We start from the raw sequence: 18,047 nt of genomic DNA, 5'->3' as shown, positions 1-18,047 counted from the left end.
TGTAGATAGGTGACCAAATGCTACTACAATATTCTAAGTTGCTCCGCAAGTATGCAGAATAAATAATCTTAAGTGTCCTAATTTTCTTAAAGGGCTTACAAGTTCTTAAAACAAAGCCAAGCATAGAGAAAGCTTTGTTAGTGATTGTTTCAATATGAGGATTGAATGACATTTTATTGTCGAGTATAACTCCCAAATCGCGGACCTTATCAATTTTGGGGATAGTTTGGCCGTCAATAGTATAATTAAATTGTATAGGATTTTTGTTTCTTGTAAAACTGATGTGCTGACATTTACTTATATTAACTTGTATTCTATTTTCTTTGTAATAGCGAGAAAGTCTATTAAGGTCACTCTGTAACTTCTCACAATCATCTTCTCTATTAATTCCTAAGTATATTTTGGTATCGTCAGCATACATTAAAAACCATGAGTTAAAGAAACATTTATCAATGTCATACAAATATATGTTATAGAATAAGGGACCCAAATGCGAGCCTTGTGGAACTCCAGAGGGGATCTCACAGAAATCTGATCTACAGCCACCAACCACTACAGCTTGAGAACGATTAGTCAGATACGATTTTACCCACCTCAGAAGATCTCCGTGGATGCCTAGATATTCCAATTTATTTAACAGGATCACGTGATCCACACGGTCGAAGGCTTTCTCAAAATCTGTGTAGATCACGTCAACCTGTACACGATTATCCATTGATGACAGTATGTCTTCGGTAAATGTTATTAAATTGGATGATGTGGATCGCCCCTTTATGAAACCATGTTGTTCGGTTGGGATCGCCTTTATAATAATTGGATATATTGAACTATAAACAATTTTTTCGAGCATTTTGCCAAATACATTTAAGATCGATACAGGACGATAGTTTTCTACGTGACTTTTACTACCTTTTTTATGAATCGGAACAATATGAGCTTCTTTCCACTTAGACGGAAAGAACCCTTCTGCTAATGACCTATTGAAAATAATACTTAGAGGCGTAATGAGAGCCTTACATGCGTGTCTAACAAAGTAAGGTGATATGTTGTCACTACCCGCACTTTTAGATGTATCGAGCTGGCCTATACTTTTTGAAATTTCGTTAATATCAACTTTAAGGGAATGAAGGTGTGACATACTAGAGTTAGTTGGAGGTCTGAGATTTGAAGCTGGGTATTGCTTAAGGGGTTGAGAAAAAACGTTGTAAAAGAACTTAATAAACTGAGCTGCGTAATCCTTATTACTAATGGATTCGACATTTTTATAAACTAGTTTCCTTGGTAAATTGGTAGTGTTACGCTTGGATTTCGTATATGACCAGAAACTTTTTGAATCTTTTTCCAAGCAATGTTCGGTAAGATCAGTATATTTATTGTAGCATTCAGTTTCAACCTCACGTACTCTCTTTCTCAACCCGGAAAATTCTTGGTAGTCCAAGGGGTCTTGAAATTTTTTCCAGCGTCTGTGGACCTTGGATTTTTCTCGTATGATTTTTATGAGAGATTTACTGTACCACTTTGGATAAGCATCACTTTTTCTCGTTACCATGACGGGTACAAACTTATAGATACTATTGTAAAGGTTTTCATAAAAACAGTCCACCGCATCATCCAAAGAACCTTCATTTAGGTGTATACTCCATGGAATTGTCATCAAATAATTTATTATTTCGTCATAATTTGCCTTATAAAATTTAAATTTTATATGAGGATCAGTTCTTAATGGTTTGACTGAATAATTAATAACTTGAATTATAATTTCTCTATAATTAAATTCTAGTTTTAAATAGGTAAGTACTTAAAAAAATGGCTCTCAGTTAAAACTAGATTTTTACTAAATATTAAACACTATATTTGGAATTTATGAAACACTATATTTACTATAACTGGAATGGGCATTAACTGTAACACATTATTATCGAAGATAGAAGATTAGTTAGCTATTTGTTAGTTAGTTTTGTTAGTTAGTTATTTGAAAGAATGGTTTAGGAAATTTTTATCGTAGGAAAATGCTTTAATAGAAATCTCAGTCTAGTGAAATCCCGGGAAACGACTAGTTCGAGATAAACAAGTTGAAATCCAACCGAAAAGCATTACGTTCTTTGTTCCCTAGATGCAAATTTGCTCGGGAGCTCTCCTGAATTTTCAGTGCGGAGCAATACGATCCCCGGAGAGTTTGATTTACTGCCGGAACCACATTCTGCGACTGACGGTATTGTTGTAAGTACTTCGTACGTCTTGCGTACCTTTATGAGGTAAGAGAACAGTGTAAAGTAGATTTTTCGGTGGACTTTGTCCACGTGAGAGTATTGAACAAAATACTCTCATATTGAACATATCGTAAAACATACCTTGTTCAGATATATTCAGATATTAAAGAATATATCACCAAAATGACAATTAATATAAGATACCAGTTGTGGTTGAGCTGTAATATTTTCATGGACACATTAATACGATCGTCTGTAGAGTTAATCAAGGAGTAAACTTTTATTTAAAAATATTTTTTTAAAGAAAGTTATATTTAATTGCTGAAAATGCAAATATGTCTGAAAAGTGGCAGGCCCGGGATCGAACCATAGACCTCCCGAATAAAAGGCTGACATCTTAACCACTAGATTGTCACCGCAAATTAAACATAATGGCTGAGTTCACGATAGTTGGGGAACTTCTAACAAAACGTCAAGGCTTCGACGTCACTGGCAGGCGTCAAATGTTTAGTACATTTGACGCAAGTAGCCTTAAGGTAGCCCTATTTTTTAACCCTCGACCCAAAAAGAGCGGTGAGTTTGACGTGGGTATCTGTGTATCTGTCTGTGGCATCGTAGCTCCTAAACTAATGAACCGATTTTAATTTTTTTTTTTTTTTTGTTTGAAAGGTGGCTTGATCGAGAGTGTTCTTAGCTAAAGCTAAAGCTAGCTAAAGTTATCAGCTCTTTTCTAGTTTTCTTATAGAGGTTTTTGCGTCGGGGGGTTTTTAAATTCTAAATTATATTATGATAATATCGTCGATTCAGAATCTAACCAAGAGTTCCCTCACTCTAGTTCACTCTGATAATGGCTCGAAAATGACACTCCCGGCTGTCCTATGAATAATTCTGGCAACGTATTTGATAGAGCACTGCGAATATAATTTTCTCTTTGTAATATGCTATCGCCAAATAGATGGCCCGAAAGTAATTGCTTGTCATTTACATAACATATTTTCATCAAAAAGGACACTTTTTTGAACGCAACCTTAGAAATTATGCTAATGAATCATAATTTCATTTTGAATGCAAAATAAAACATAATTTCGTCAGACTTGAATAATTCAATGAATAAATCGTACAACACATTTTAGTATTTTCACTACTTTATCATCAAAATCTTTTTGTACCTACTGTAAAATATAAAGTATAACTTTTTTAAATTCACACTCTTTCTGAGATTTTTTGAAAAAAGTAGCCGCCAAGTTTCGTTTAGGTACTAAGAAAAATATTTAAGGACTCGGTAGATTCAATGCCACTAAACTGACCTTTAGCTACAGAAAATTATTTTTACTCTGCTTTTCCTGAGAATGTGAGAATCAAAAAAATCCCACAGGATTCTTAAAAAACTAACAGGATTCTAACGTGGATGAAGTCACAGGCATCATCTATTTCGTACAGAAATACATAGCTTGCATTCTAGAGACCATACGATACTTTTTATCCCAGAAAAAATCAAAGAGTTCCCTAAAAATCCAAATCCACGCGGTCAAAGTTGTGGGTATCATCTTTAGTTAGGGTTATTGGGAAACATAATTATAGGTCCGTTTGTGATTGGTTGGTCACTCAAAATGACTTTTTGTCTTTGTTATTTGTATGGGACTACATAACAGAGAGATCCCTATATCAACATCTCTCCATGGTATAGTACAGCAAATAATAGTTTAGTCTACACAAACAGTTTCCGCTGGTCAGACGACGCACGTAGTGCCAGACTCCCGCGGGAGACGTCGGGGAAAACCTACACTTACACTTTTACGGATACTACCAAAGGACAAGGCGAATGAAATGGACGACTGGCTTGATAAAACATTGATCCCAGTTCCCAACCCTTTTCCAATTTATACATTTATTGATATACCTCCAGGTAAGACTTTACTCACACAAAAATAGTTTTTATGTTACTAAAATAATTTTATTTTTATATTCGAGTATAGGTACAGCTAACTTCAACCTCAGCAGGACATATTTTCAATTTTTATCATCGTGCGGCGATATATAGCGGCGATCTTACTATTGGCCTTACATAGGTCTTACCTAGTGTGCGCCACCTCACCTTTGCAAAGCCCAATTATGCGTCTGAAATAACAATGGATATTGTGATGGATATTGTCCTTTATCTGTCAACTGTCACTTAATTATTCCACCAAGCTGGCCAAATGCGGATTAGCAGATTTCACAAACCTTTGAGAAAATTATGGAGAACTCTCAGGCATGCAGGTTTCCTCACGATATTTTTCTTCATCGTTAAAGCAAATGCTATTTAATTGCTTAAAAATAATATACCTACTTACGAGCTTACGAGTAACTTCGAAAAGTTAAAGGTGAGAGCTCGGGATCGAACCTCTTGAATAGGAAGCTGATGTCTGAACCATTAGGCTATCGCGGGTCTTACAAACTTTACCTATTTATAATATTAGTGTAGATATTATTCTGTCTGTTAATTTTGCTATAACAGATGCAGGGTATAGTTTAGCAGCACTAATTTGCCAAGTTTGGCTGCGGTCAAGAATTCCGTCTATGTTTCCAAAGTCAGTTGGGCAAGTAACGAGCAAGTGGGATAACTTTGGAATATGAAATGTTTGTCTTATTAAAATGTGTACTCGAAAAGCGTCCAGCGAAGTTTTGGTTTAATTTTTAAATATTAAATCATCGACCAAAATTTTGCCGGACTGCCTTTAAAGATAGTCTGTTGAGAACAGTTAAGTTCAGTATTGTAAGATATTTTATTTGTATCTGACATTTACCAAGTTATTTTAAGATATATCTAAGAACCTAGGCTTCTTATTTAGGTTTTCCTGTACCTAATCTATAAGAAACGAACAATTTTAGTAGCTTGTTCAAAATTTTTGGCATTTTGACCCCCGTTCAAAATTAATTTACACGGTTACACATCCGTGTTTGGGTCCCAGTCGCAGCAAATTGACTGACAGACGGACGGACGGATATACAGACAGACAGACAAATACACGAATGATCCTTTAAGGGTTCTGTTTTTCATTCGGGCTTAGGTACGAAAACCCAAAAATTATAAAGGTAATTTTGATATTGCACGATATGTCTGTAAGTAATAATATAGAAAACCTAACCTATCTATAACCACACAGGGATGGGATTAATTTTCCGGTAATCTGTATACGGTAACAGAATTTTGGGGTCGTATCGCCCGCGGCCATGACGCCCGCCATATTGAGTTACCGCCTACGTCATCATGACGCGACGCTTCAAATTGCAGGTGAAATATGAGATTATACCTGAAATTCAGTTTATATTCAACTAGGTAGCTTTTGCCCGCGGCTTCGACAGCGTTATATAATTTGTAGCCTATAACACTCGGAGATAATATAACCAATGAAAGAATTTTTAGGAAAGGTTTATTATTAGTCCCGAGAATCACCCTCTACCACAAAATAGGAAAGGTATTTGTGCCTCTACACATTCACAAACTAACTATCTCATCATAATCTACTAGATAGTGTAAGGTTATTTTAGTCTGGTTCCGAGATTTGGGGCGATAATTGAATACTTTCGATGTTCAAATTGTGGAACTGGACAGTTAAGTAAATTTTGCGATAGCAATCGCGTTCTAATTGAATAATCTATTTAGCTAATCTCCATAGAGATTAGCGAACTGCGCGAGAGATATTATAGTGCACAAGTGTGTGCGTAAACACAGCTGTAACCTCTATTCCCTCACTCTCATATCCCGATGGAACGGAAATCCGACACAACCGGAGAGAGATCAGGCACAGCACCGACGGTTTTATATGCTCTCCGAGATACGGGGGTGCATCACCGCTAACTTCCTAACTCCGAGCTAGTAGGTACAAGTAATTGCTTAACAGAAAAATCGAGTAAGTACCTAACTTTTTTTGGGCCCGACCAGGGAATCGAAACCAGGACCTCTTCATCTGTAATTGAACATGTTAAACACTAGACTAGCAAAGCAGATCAACTAGAACATAGATAAAGCAAACATTCAAATTGAATTTTGAAGGACAGTTTAGAGAGTTTACAGTACACATGAGTAGGGGTGGTGTTAATTCAAGGGGCATCAAACAATTATTTGCGAGTTTCTAAACATCATAGCCTCTGTCATTCTAAACATGTTGAAACAAAGGGTTAACGGCGCAACTTATACGTGGACGGGTGAGGCCACAGGACACGCGATATAGCGATTTGAAACGAGTCACTATTATGAAATCACTACCCATATTATAAATGCGAAATTGTGTTTGTTTGTTGGTTTATCAGATTGTCCTTCAATCGCGTCGCAACGGATTGATGTGATTTTTTGCATGGGTACAGTAAACACTTGCCTACTGATTCGCTAACTCAGTGTCTATCACTAAATTATAGCCACCGACCTCGTTTGGCAATTATTTTTTAACTAGGTTTGATTTTCCGAGACAAAAGTAGCATAATCGCCCCGGGATGCAAAGTACATCTTCTCGGTACCAAATTTCGTAAAAAAAATTAATGGAAGATCCTTTAAAACTCCCATGGGATCACCAGGGTTTAGGAATGCAATTCTTTGCAACATCAGGTTTGAGAAATTGGGCCCTCGAAGTCAAAGACTAAGTCTTTACTTGGTTTCCAAATCAAATCAGCTTTGGTGCTCAGGTCAGCTGCAGCATCAGGATTCAAGATCATAATAATTTAGTTTTTACCATGACAGTTTTATAACTTCCGCCATCTGTCGATTAACCTAACCCGATCCTGATCACTACTCTCAAAATTTCGGGCCTAAAGTGCTCCAGAAGTTTGTGCCAAACTCAACTATCTTGTAATTTGGAAGGACACTTCGGTAATCTCGCTACAGAATTCCTCCGTCTTAACTTGACGACGGCTTCAAACTCTAGGGATTTATAATCTATGCTGAGCTTGCAGTTTCCTCCGCAAGAATACCCCCATTATCTATCTCTTTAAATACCACTTTTACACAAAATCTGTTCAAAACGTTTCTGATACGAACCGCTAAGTGTGAATTGCACTTACGGCTACGGTGTTACCTGCCACGTACCTATAATCTAAATACCTTCATGGCAAGATGATGCCTCTTTTAGATATTTAGGCTCCAACCTAGACCTCACATACAGCAGCAACCTGTACATTCCAAAACAGATTTATATTTTATTTTTATGCATAATGATTTTTGATTTTTTATGCAATATGTCAGAAAAAATACCAGAGTACGGAACCCTCGGTGCGCGAGTCTGACTTGCACTTGGCCTGTTTTTTTTAATTATTCCTTTCAGGCACACGCTTGGCCTCAATCACACCTGAAGGAAAGCAATGATGTGGCCAGGTGGGACGCATTTACGTCAATCTATCTTTGGACCAATCTATCGGTTCTTTTATCTGTACTTAATCTGATTAAACATGATAATGTGACATTATTACCTTCAAGGATATTAAACTATGATTAACACATTAGATATCTGATCCTATTTTTTAAAGGTTTTTTAGCATCTAAATCTCATCATCTTACGAACCTTTCAGTCTTATATTACCCTTTTACTCATAAAAAAGCCAAATCGTAAATACAATTCAGCCAAATGTAAAATATAGCGAGCATAAAAATAAAAACGTATGTGATATAAAAATTGCAAATATATTGTATGGCCTTTGAATAAATTATTGCCTCGCTTGTAACTTTAGCAATTTATTCATGAAAAACTCTCATTTATTTCATATATCGCTTATCATAGAAACGTCGTAACTTTATGTAATAGCAATCGATTTTTAAACCAACTTTATCCCAACCCTTAAATTTTTATCTTCTGTTAGTATAATGTCGCCACTATTTAAAAAAAAACATAATACTATATTTATAGAGCTCTTGTATAAAAGATCCAACAAGATTCAACTATCATCATCATCATCATCCATCGTTGGCCCATTATTGACAAGAGTTTAGGCCATACTCCACCACGCTGGCTAATGGCGGATTTGCAGACTTCACATCTTTGAGAAACTCTTATCCACAGCACATTTAAAAATAAATTAAAAGCTGGTTATTATATACAAAATATATATAAATGAAACCCACTACTTTATTTAAACAAATTATCGAACTATAAGTCAGTAATCTTATTAAAATTCCTTGGAAACTAGAAGACCTCGTCAAATTAACTTGATGGAATGAAGAAATTTTAGTCAACGGTGTAACATGCAGGAGCTAGCGAACCTTTTCTTTATCTGGGTGTAAAGTGGACCAAAGTTTTGTAATAGGCTTATTATAGGGGATACTGATCGTATAAAATACGAATAAGTATATACATGCGGACCCATCCCTTATTCAAATGTTGAATAGCCTTTACCTACACATAGATACACTAGTCTCAGCCCAGAGGGAATATAAAAAATCGGTCAAGTGAAAGTCGGGCTCGCACAGAAAGGGTTCCGTACCAAATCATCATCATGATCAACTCATCGCCGACTCACTAAAGAGCACGGGTCTTCTCTCAGAATAAGAAAGATTTTTGCCATAGTCTACCACGCTGGAAAAGTGCGGATTGGCAGACTTCATACACCTTTGAGAACAAAAAGTAACACTTTTTTTTAATTGTCATGGCGGTAATTGTTATAGCGGCCCCCCCCCCCCCATCCACACACTTCCCGTGTGGCATGGGAAGAAGCAAGGAACGGAGGCAGAGACGTAGTGTGGCCGCGTTACTCGCATATTCCTCGTTCATGCCCATCGCTCCCTATTTTGTCAGTTAGTATGCAATTTAGCGCTGCTACAGTTTCGACGTCCATCGCGTTGCAAAGGCAAGCGACCTAGTCCGGCGCGTCGCGATAAACTGCGCGAGCCGCGAGTAGAGCAGTGTGTGGATGCACAGTTAGAAATAGGGTCCCGTGGGTATCTTTTCGGTACGGAACCCCAAAAAGAAAAAGTCCTTGATCCTCCACCGGGGTCTATGGTCACGTTCCGACCCTGTCAATGTTTGCTGCCCATTACAACATAATCTCTATTGATCTACATTTCGATAGATTAGCCCTTTTAAGGAAGGTTTGAAATGGTATTCAAAGTATCCTACTACCGGAAAATAATACTTATTCCGTACCCAGTACAGAATTTTCGCCTTTGCTTAAAACCGCAGCAAGATGGTATAAAGATTAAAAACACATTTGTCCTCTAATAGTTAGGTCAAATGGCAGATACAGCCTCGAAAGATAGATACATTTTCTTCAAAAAGATAGACAAGTCATTCAATAGCTAAAACAGGTCCAGCACAGGTGTTCAAATAAACTGTGAATAGGTATCTTCTTATATTTTCTAAGAGCGTCTTAGTCTGCATTATCACTAGCCAGCAGGTGTGATTTCAGGCAAGTGCTGGTCTATAATATGTGATAGTACTTCCAAGTGGGTAAAAGTGGGATTTCTTTAGGTACAGGCTAAAATAAATCTTCATAAAATAAATTGGTGAACTGGTTGTAACTTACTAAAGTTAGGTAGATACTACCTACGATAAACAATAAATAAATAATTGTTGATCAATAACAGACCGTTGTTGATCGTAGCACTAGGATGGACATAATGTGCAATTTCCCGCCAAAAATTGTTTCCATTATTTCTGTTTTAAAAAAGTTTTTTGGGAGAAAGTAATATGCAACAAGATGAAACCTTATGAATTTTTATTTTCACGATTTTCTGGTTAAAAATTCAAAGTAACGCGGCGTCCATCTTGGAAGTTTTTTAATTTGCAGCTCACGGCAGTGAAAAGTGTTTGTTTACTTCAAACTCTGGGAAAGTATGATTACTGGGTAACAAGTCAACTTCAATATTCTAAAGTAGGTATCTAAAGTATTTTACTGCTATTTCTGTAAATTGAAATATTTCTGAACTTTATCTAATCCTTTCTAATATGAAAGTGTGGCTGTCTGTCTATTTGCTTGTCTGTCTTTTGTCTGTTTAAAATACTATTTTCTCACGGCCCATTTGTTTCATCGTTTCTGATGAAATTAAGAATCCCCTGATCCCCCTATGGAATTACCAGGCTACTTTTAACCCAGAAAATCAAAGTTGCCATGGGATTTAAAAAAAACCTAAAGTCACGGGCATCCGCTATTTGGTACAGAAATAGCTTGCATCTAGGATACCGACATAAGCTACTTTTAATTCCAAAAAATCGTAGTTTCCATGAGATTTTTGAAAGTTTGAATCCACGCGGACGAAGTCTTTTGATGAAATTGATACTTAAGTACTAAAAACCAATAACTAAAAAGGTTAGTTGAAAAAAACTTTTAATTTAGCAAATATTATGCACAGCAATCTCATAATATTTTTTTTTTTTCAATTACTAAATTGAATCCTGAAACATTTTTCCTGAGCACGGAACTAGGACAAAATGTGACATAGGTGAATGTTGGAAATGCCAGGATAATATTCAAGTCACCAGGGATTGAAATGAAGCAGTGACGTTGAAAACGTAGATAGAAGTGAAATAGAAAAAAAATTGTCAAGTGCGAGTCTGGCCCGCTTGATGGTTTTTGAAATACGGTGACGGGCGTTTGGCAACTAAAAAAACGCTAATCCTTGCCTAGTTTGTAGGGGGCCTTAGAGTATCGCATGGTGAATCGTTACGGAGTACGGACTGAGGTTGCAAATCATTGAAACTTCATATGATTCAATTTATAATCTTAGGATACGCGCTTTTGGTAAGCCGCTATAAAACCGCTGATCTTAGCCTAGTTTGAAAGGGGCCTTAGAGTATCTGGCAGTATTAATTAATATTCTCGCAGAGTGTGTCGGTACAGGGTACGGACTGGGGCGTGCGATGACTAGGAATTTCATATTTAATATCGCACTCAAGCCTCTTTCTTATTCTAAGAAGGGAGGCTTTAGAATTCTAGCGCTGTTTGCACTATTCTATTGTACCTAAGGTTCTTTTTTAGTATTCCGTACCGAAAAGGAAAAATAAGGAACCCATGATCATTCTCTCAGAAGGGTTTAGGCCATAGTCTGCCACGTGGCGCTGTTCGGATTGGTAGACTTAGCACACCTTTGAGAACTCTCAGGCATGCAGGTTTCTTCACGATGTTCCTTCACCGTTAAAGCAAGTTACATGTATTTATTTAATCGCTTTAATGCGCACATAACTCCGAATAGTTGCGTTCTGAGAAAAGATCCGTTCTCAGTAGTGGACCGACGAAGGGTTGATTGCTATGCCGATGATGATAGAATCGTTGTCCATCTTTCTGTCTGTCTATCAAGACTTTCACTTATTGAGATTCTTTACGTTACATAAATATTATACGTATAAGTGTATACTGTTGTGTTGTGGTCTATTTTTTGTAACTTTGATAGATAGAAGATCTTTGAAGTTTCTTAGCACAAAAGGAATCAAAATATGAAACCTTTATCAGATCAAACGCACGTCGATCACTCATCGTGTTTCTGTCATCAGCTATTTCCTTCAATTTCCTCATGCGGTGTAGAAACTTGAAAGTTAACATAATAGTTTATCCAATAATTTTAACTCATACCATTGTATTTAAAATTCAGTGGTATATCCCTCTTCTAAATCCAAAATATATCTGTATTTCTGTCTATAATAGGTAGGTATATCTTGTAATAGATAAATCCGTACTAATATTATAAACGCGAAAGTTTGTCTGTCTATCATCTGTATATCTGTCTGTCTGTTACCTTTTCACGGCCCAACAGTGTAACCGATTCTGAAGAGGCACATGGTTAGCTTATATCCCGGGGACGGACATAAGCTACTTTTTATCCCAGAAAATCAAAGAGTTCCCGCGGGATTCCTAAAGACCCATCCACTTAACCGATTTGTATGTTTAGTACCGAAGTAGCTTGCGTCCCTGTAATCGAAATAGGCAACATTTTAGCCTGGAAAATTAAACAGTTCCCACGGGATCTATAAGAATCTAAATCCACGCGGACGAAGTCGCGAGCATCCCCTAGTAAAAAATAAAAAATAATGTTCGCGTGAAGTCTGCCAATCCGCATTGAGCCAACGTAACAGACTATGGCCTAAACCCTTCTCATACTGAGAGCAGGCACGTTTTCAGTAGTGGGTCGGCGATGGGTTGATCATGATGACGATGATTAAACGCAATATGAACTGGGACAAAATACTCACGTAGGGTGCGGAAGTAAATTCACGACCCCGCAACATAATATATCCGGACCAAAGTTCCGACGGCGACATAAGGGATCGGCCGGAAATTGTTCTAGAAGCTACAAGGGCCCCTCGCTGTCACTACAAGCGATATCATATTTGCGAGCGACAGCAAAATATCTCCTTTGCATTTTATTTATGGGAGGGAGAATTCTCATGGATAAAATCCTGCGCGTGCCAAACGGGAATTTTCGTGGAAACTTGACTAAGTTATATCCTTATAGTAGTAATTTTGCGTGAAAACTTCAAATCTTCGTTATCCTTATAAACTACTATTTTTACATTAATCTTATGTTTTTATGATAATATGTTTCTACTTATTACGTGATCCTGAAAGAGAACATAGATTTTTATTTTTCAATCAAACTTAAACACTGTAAGTATACCTAATGTAAAAGAATTTGAAACTATGGAAAGGGCTATGTTAGGAGCCTCTCTGAAGGCTGAAATGAAGAGATGCGCAGGAGAACCAAGGTCACTGACATAGACCAAACCATCAGCAAGTTACACTGCTGCAATAGCTTAGGGCTTGCTTGCCGTAGGAGGCCGGTGGAGCTTCAAAGTTCCAGAGTGGAGACCATGGATAAGTAAGCGTAGTGTGGAGCCGCGGGGCGCCCTGCAGCAAAATGGACCGTCATATGAATAGGGTGGCGGCAAGTGGTTGGATGAGGAACCGCGCGGCAGTGACGTACGCGCGTCGCGGCTGGAGAGAATATCGTGCGGGGCGCTGACGAGACGCGCAGTTCAGCTGCAGTTCAGTTCAAGTGCGTGGGCACCTGAAGGCTGATGGCCGGGTGTGGTGCCGCTCTTCTGGACAGGTCTATGTTCAGCCGTGGACATCTGCAGACGGAAATGATGACGAACATTAGTGTAGAAGTTGGCCTACATTTAATTTTTTTTTATTCAGATACAAGTCAGCCCTTGCAATCTCACCTGGTGGTAAGTGAATGCAGTCTAAGATGGACGCGGGCTTACCTGGAAGGGGTATGGCAGTTTTCATTAAACCTATAGTCCTTTGGTTTCTACTTTCTACACGGTATCGTACCGGAACGCTAAATCGCTTGGCTTGGCTTGGCTTGGGGCTGATACCCCCCACCAGACACAATTATTTCAATACAGGCAAATTATGTTATTAATTTGCCTGTATTGCCTAGGTAATCTATACGGTTCTCTATACAAATTAACATATATCATATTATGTAATTAAAACGATGAAATAGTTTTGTTAACTTGATTAATCATAAAATTAAATTAAAGCACGGAAAAGCAGAATTTGTTATTTAAATCACGTTTCTCGTCTGACCTAGTTCGTCTTTCAAATGTTTCTATTCATACTATAATAATACTATAAATGCAAAAAGTATGTCTGTGCGTTTGTTCGCTAACTTTTTAAGGCCTTGAATCGATTTTGAAGGATACAGAGATCGCTTGCATCCCAGGGACGGACATAGGCTACTATTGGTCCCCGAAAATGAAAGACTTCCCATGGGATATTTAGAAGCCTAAATACACATGGACAAAGCCGTGCGCATCAATAGCTATTTGGTACAGAAATAGCTTGCATCTCGGAGACGGATATAGGATCCCGAAATTCAAAAGTTCCCACGGGATTTTTAAAATCCCATTGTTTTACTTTTTTTGTCATCCTAATCCCCTGTTATATTTACGAAAAATTAGAAACGGATTAGACAAATTAGATTTGATTAAATAGATACTCGTTCTTACAAATATAGGTAGTCCAAGCATACCTAAAAAGTTGTACCTACTAATCGAAATTTTTGCTACACAAAGTTCCCAAACACGTATCCACAGGATATTATAAAAGCTTCAGCCTCATGCGATCTAGGCCATAAACTGTGTACCGGAAATTATTCTAAGACGGGCACAATATTGCCATATTATAGTAGAAGGCCATACAAAGTTTTGCAAGCGATTTAGGAAGGACGTCAGCTATAGACTTTGTCCGTTGAGTGCCTGTTCTTAACAGGGCTCTCTCGGTCACTCGTTTCATACAATCGTAGTTCCAATTACATTTGAATATTAAGCAACCAAAGTCCGTGAAATTTTGCAGACATATTCTAAAAACTAATATCTGTGTCTGTGGTGTTTTAGATTTTTCTAAAAAAATGTAGTTTTAAAATTACAGGGGCTCAAAGATTTGTATGAAAATTTTTAAGACCGCGTAACTTTGAAACCGAATATTTTAACAGAAATCTGGAAAACCACAGACATATATTAGTTTCTAGAATATGTCTGCAAAATTTCATGGACTTTGGTTGCTTAGTATTCAAATGATATTGGAACTACGTTTGTATGAATCGAGTGACCGAGAGAGCCCTCTTAAGCACCAAGGTCGTGGAGGTTTATGATACGGCAAACAATAAAGGGCACGACATTTCAGGCAAACCTTTTTAGGTAATGGATCTAATAGCTTGAGCAAGAAAATCTAAATGCGTACTGTGTAGGTAATGTGGTAGTTGCCCAACTTATTAAAGTTTCGTGAAACGTTTATTCGATATGGTCTGTGTAAAATATTTAAAGGAAAAATAGGACAGCGCTCCTAGCAGTTATGAAAAGAAGTACCTACAATCTTGGATGCAATTTGGGCGAGCAAATGAAATTATCTGTGGAGCAAACGAAAGAAGTAAAAATGACCATTAGTACCTATAGGGAGGTATATATTATTTATATAAATATATATATATATATATATATTTTTAGATTTCATAATTTTTATGATAGTGTTTTTACCCACACTTCAAAAATAAAGAAATAAATTAGATTTCAGTTAGAAGATAATATAGCTAATGATTTTCTTCCAAAACTTGATTATTTGTCTTTAAAAAATCAAAATCACGGATTGTGTGCGCTTCGGGCTGAAAAAGATACAGTGCAAACCGCAGGCGGGGTTTTTGAAAACTTTTAAATTTTCCACAAGCCTTAATCTTCCACAAACGCTAATAAAAATGTGTATCTTTAGATGGAAAGATAGCGTGAAACCGGAAAAAGATATGCGCTACTTTTATCCAGGAAAATAAAAAAGTTTCCTTCCGACGGAATTTTTGAAAAAACCTAAATCATCAACATAGTCGCGGGCATCATCTTGTACATTTTAATAAATAACAAGCTTGTGAGCAAAATTTGATTTAGATTTAATAGCGCAGAGTTGCGGTTTCCACAAACTAAATTTCCAGTAGCCATAAGGTTCGTATCTACATTCTACAGGCTGCTAGCGCGTTGTCCAACTTTTCCCAACTTTGTTCCAGGGTTTAATGCTCTAAGCCCCGGCTCTTGTTAGTATTTATCTATTTCCGAACGAGTGGTCTGTCGGATAAGACTGGAATTCTAGATCCAATTCTCAAGTTCGTCGTAAACTGTAGGGTAAGAGTAATTTGATAGAAAGAATTTTGAAAACGTTGTTTTATTCATCGAATTTTTCCATTGTTTTGTTAAGTGAGTTTATATTCATCATCCATACCTACCTACTAATATTATAAATGTGAAGGTGTGTCTGTCTGCCTGCTGGCTTTTCACGACCCATCTGTTCAAAATTTTTGTCAAAATTTGGTTACTGTTTGGTTACTATTTTGCATCCCGGGGAAGGGGCTAAGGCTACTTTTTATTTCGGTAAATCAAGGAGTTCCCACGGGATTCCAAAAAAAACGAAACTTACTTACGTAGACAGTCACGGGCATTACCTTATTACAAATAGGGGTATACACCTAATCGTGATTGAGCTAATATATTTTGGGACACCGTGATATCATTAAGCTCTTTTAATCAAAGCTTAAATATTATAATATCACTAAGTACCCATGTTATAGCACGTGATGATGTCCACCATTTCATCCACAGTGATTTATGTTTTTAAAAATCCTATAAATTTTTGATATTTGGGAATAAAAGGTTAGCTATTCCAATCTCCAAGTGTTGAACTACACCCGTGCGAACAATTGTTATATTATAATCAGTTGTTTCGATCTTCAATAACGCTCCAAGCGTGAGTTTGAAGGACAAACAAAAACACTTCCGGATTATTTATAACTACCTGATGCCCGCGACTTCGTTCGCGTGGATGTAGGTTTTTGAAAATCCCGTGGGAACTCTTTGATTTTCCGGGATAAAAAGTAGCCCTTGTGCTTATTCAGGGTGTAATCTATCTCCATTCTAAACAGCCCAATCCATCCAGTAGTTTTTGCGTGAAGGAGTAACAAACATACACACACACACACACACACACACACACAAACTTTCGCCTATATAATATTAGTGTGATATGAATAGGGATTCAGATTTTATTCGCAACCCTACCCGGGGTGAATCAGCTAATTAATATTTTTAACAAAATTCAGGTCAACCTAATCACAGATAAATGAATTGAATTTTTCCTAAAAGCTCAATGCAACCAAGCAAATGAATTAATACCGCGAGCATTTATTTTATTACCTACTTAGTTAAAATTGTTTCAAAAGTAAGTTATATAAGATTTCGCTAGCGTCATAAATAAATTAATTAGATTTTTAGCACTCCGCTCTAAAATATACTTCTTTAAAGAGGCGTATATTGCATTTTTAGGGGTTCGTATCTCCAGAGAAAACCCCTTATAGGGTCACTGATTGTTGTTTGTCTGTCTATCTGTCTGTCTGTAGTGTCTGACAAGACTCAGGCATCAAAACCTATAGCGGGCTCACCGTTGACCGACAAGCATGAAATTTGGCAGGTAGCAAACTTTTAGCACAAATAATGGGAAAAATCTGAAAATTTGTAATTGCATCACAAAAAAATTAAAAAGTTTTAAGTGTTTCTTGTACGATGTTACGGAATCCTTCGTGGGCGAGTTCAACTCGCACTTGACCGGTTTTCAATATTTTCTTTTCTACTTTGAAGCAGAAAAATATTCATATTTCATTAAAAGGTTATGTCCTGAGAGATCTTGAAATTCATTTAAAGCGAGTAGTGAGGGCGCACTCTACCTACTTACGACTAAACTCTAAAAAGAAACTCTACATTAATGAGGCTAAGGTTCAAAGTTAATAAGCATTTAAAATTATATTTATTGTCCAAACCAATTTAAAATTCACATTTTCGTAAATGTATAATTTGTATCGTGCGTTCTTAAAAATACTTCAAATCTAGTAAAATAGAAGTTGAATAAGAATAATATGAATTTGATAACGAAAACTATTATTTCCTACTGGACACAAATGTTAATATGGTTTTAGACATCGTCTTCCTATTTAGGAGATCTAAGTTTCTATCCCGGGCACGCCACCTTTTCGGAGCTATGTGCATTTTAAGCAATTAAATATCACTTGCTTTGACGGTGAAGGAAAACTTCGTGAGTAAATCTTCATGCCTAAGAGTTCTTCATAATGTTCTCTCAGCGTCATCACTTTCCATCAGATGTGATTGTGGTCAAGCGTGTGCATAGACACATAGAGCATAGGCTCTATAGAGAATAAACAAAAGTCCGCCAATCCGAACTTGGTCAGCGTGGTGGTCAGAAACCACTTCTCATTCTGAGAGGAGAGCCGTGCTAAAAGTGAGCCGGCCGACCATGGGTTATCATGATGGACCAAAATATATTAGTGTACCTAATTTAGTACTTAGACTTCAAATACAAAGCAGTTACGCAATAATCGTTTCCATG

Source organism: Maniola jurtina, chromosome 12 (genome assembly GCF_905333055.1).
Source record: "Maniola jurtina chromosome 12, ilManJurt1.1, whole genome shotgun sequence".
Classification (NCBI taxonomy): Eukaryota; Metazoa; Arthropoda; class Insecta; order Lepidoptera; family Nymphalidae; genus Maniola; species Maniola jurtina.
This window is presented reverse-complemented; position numbering follows the sequence as displayed.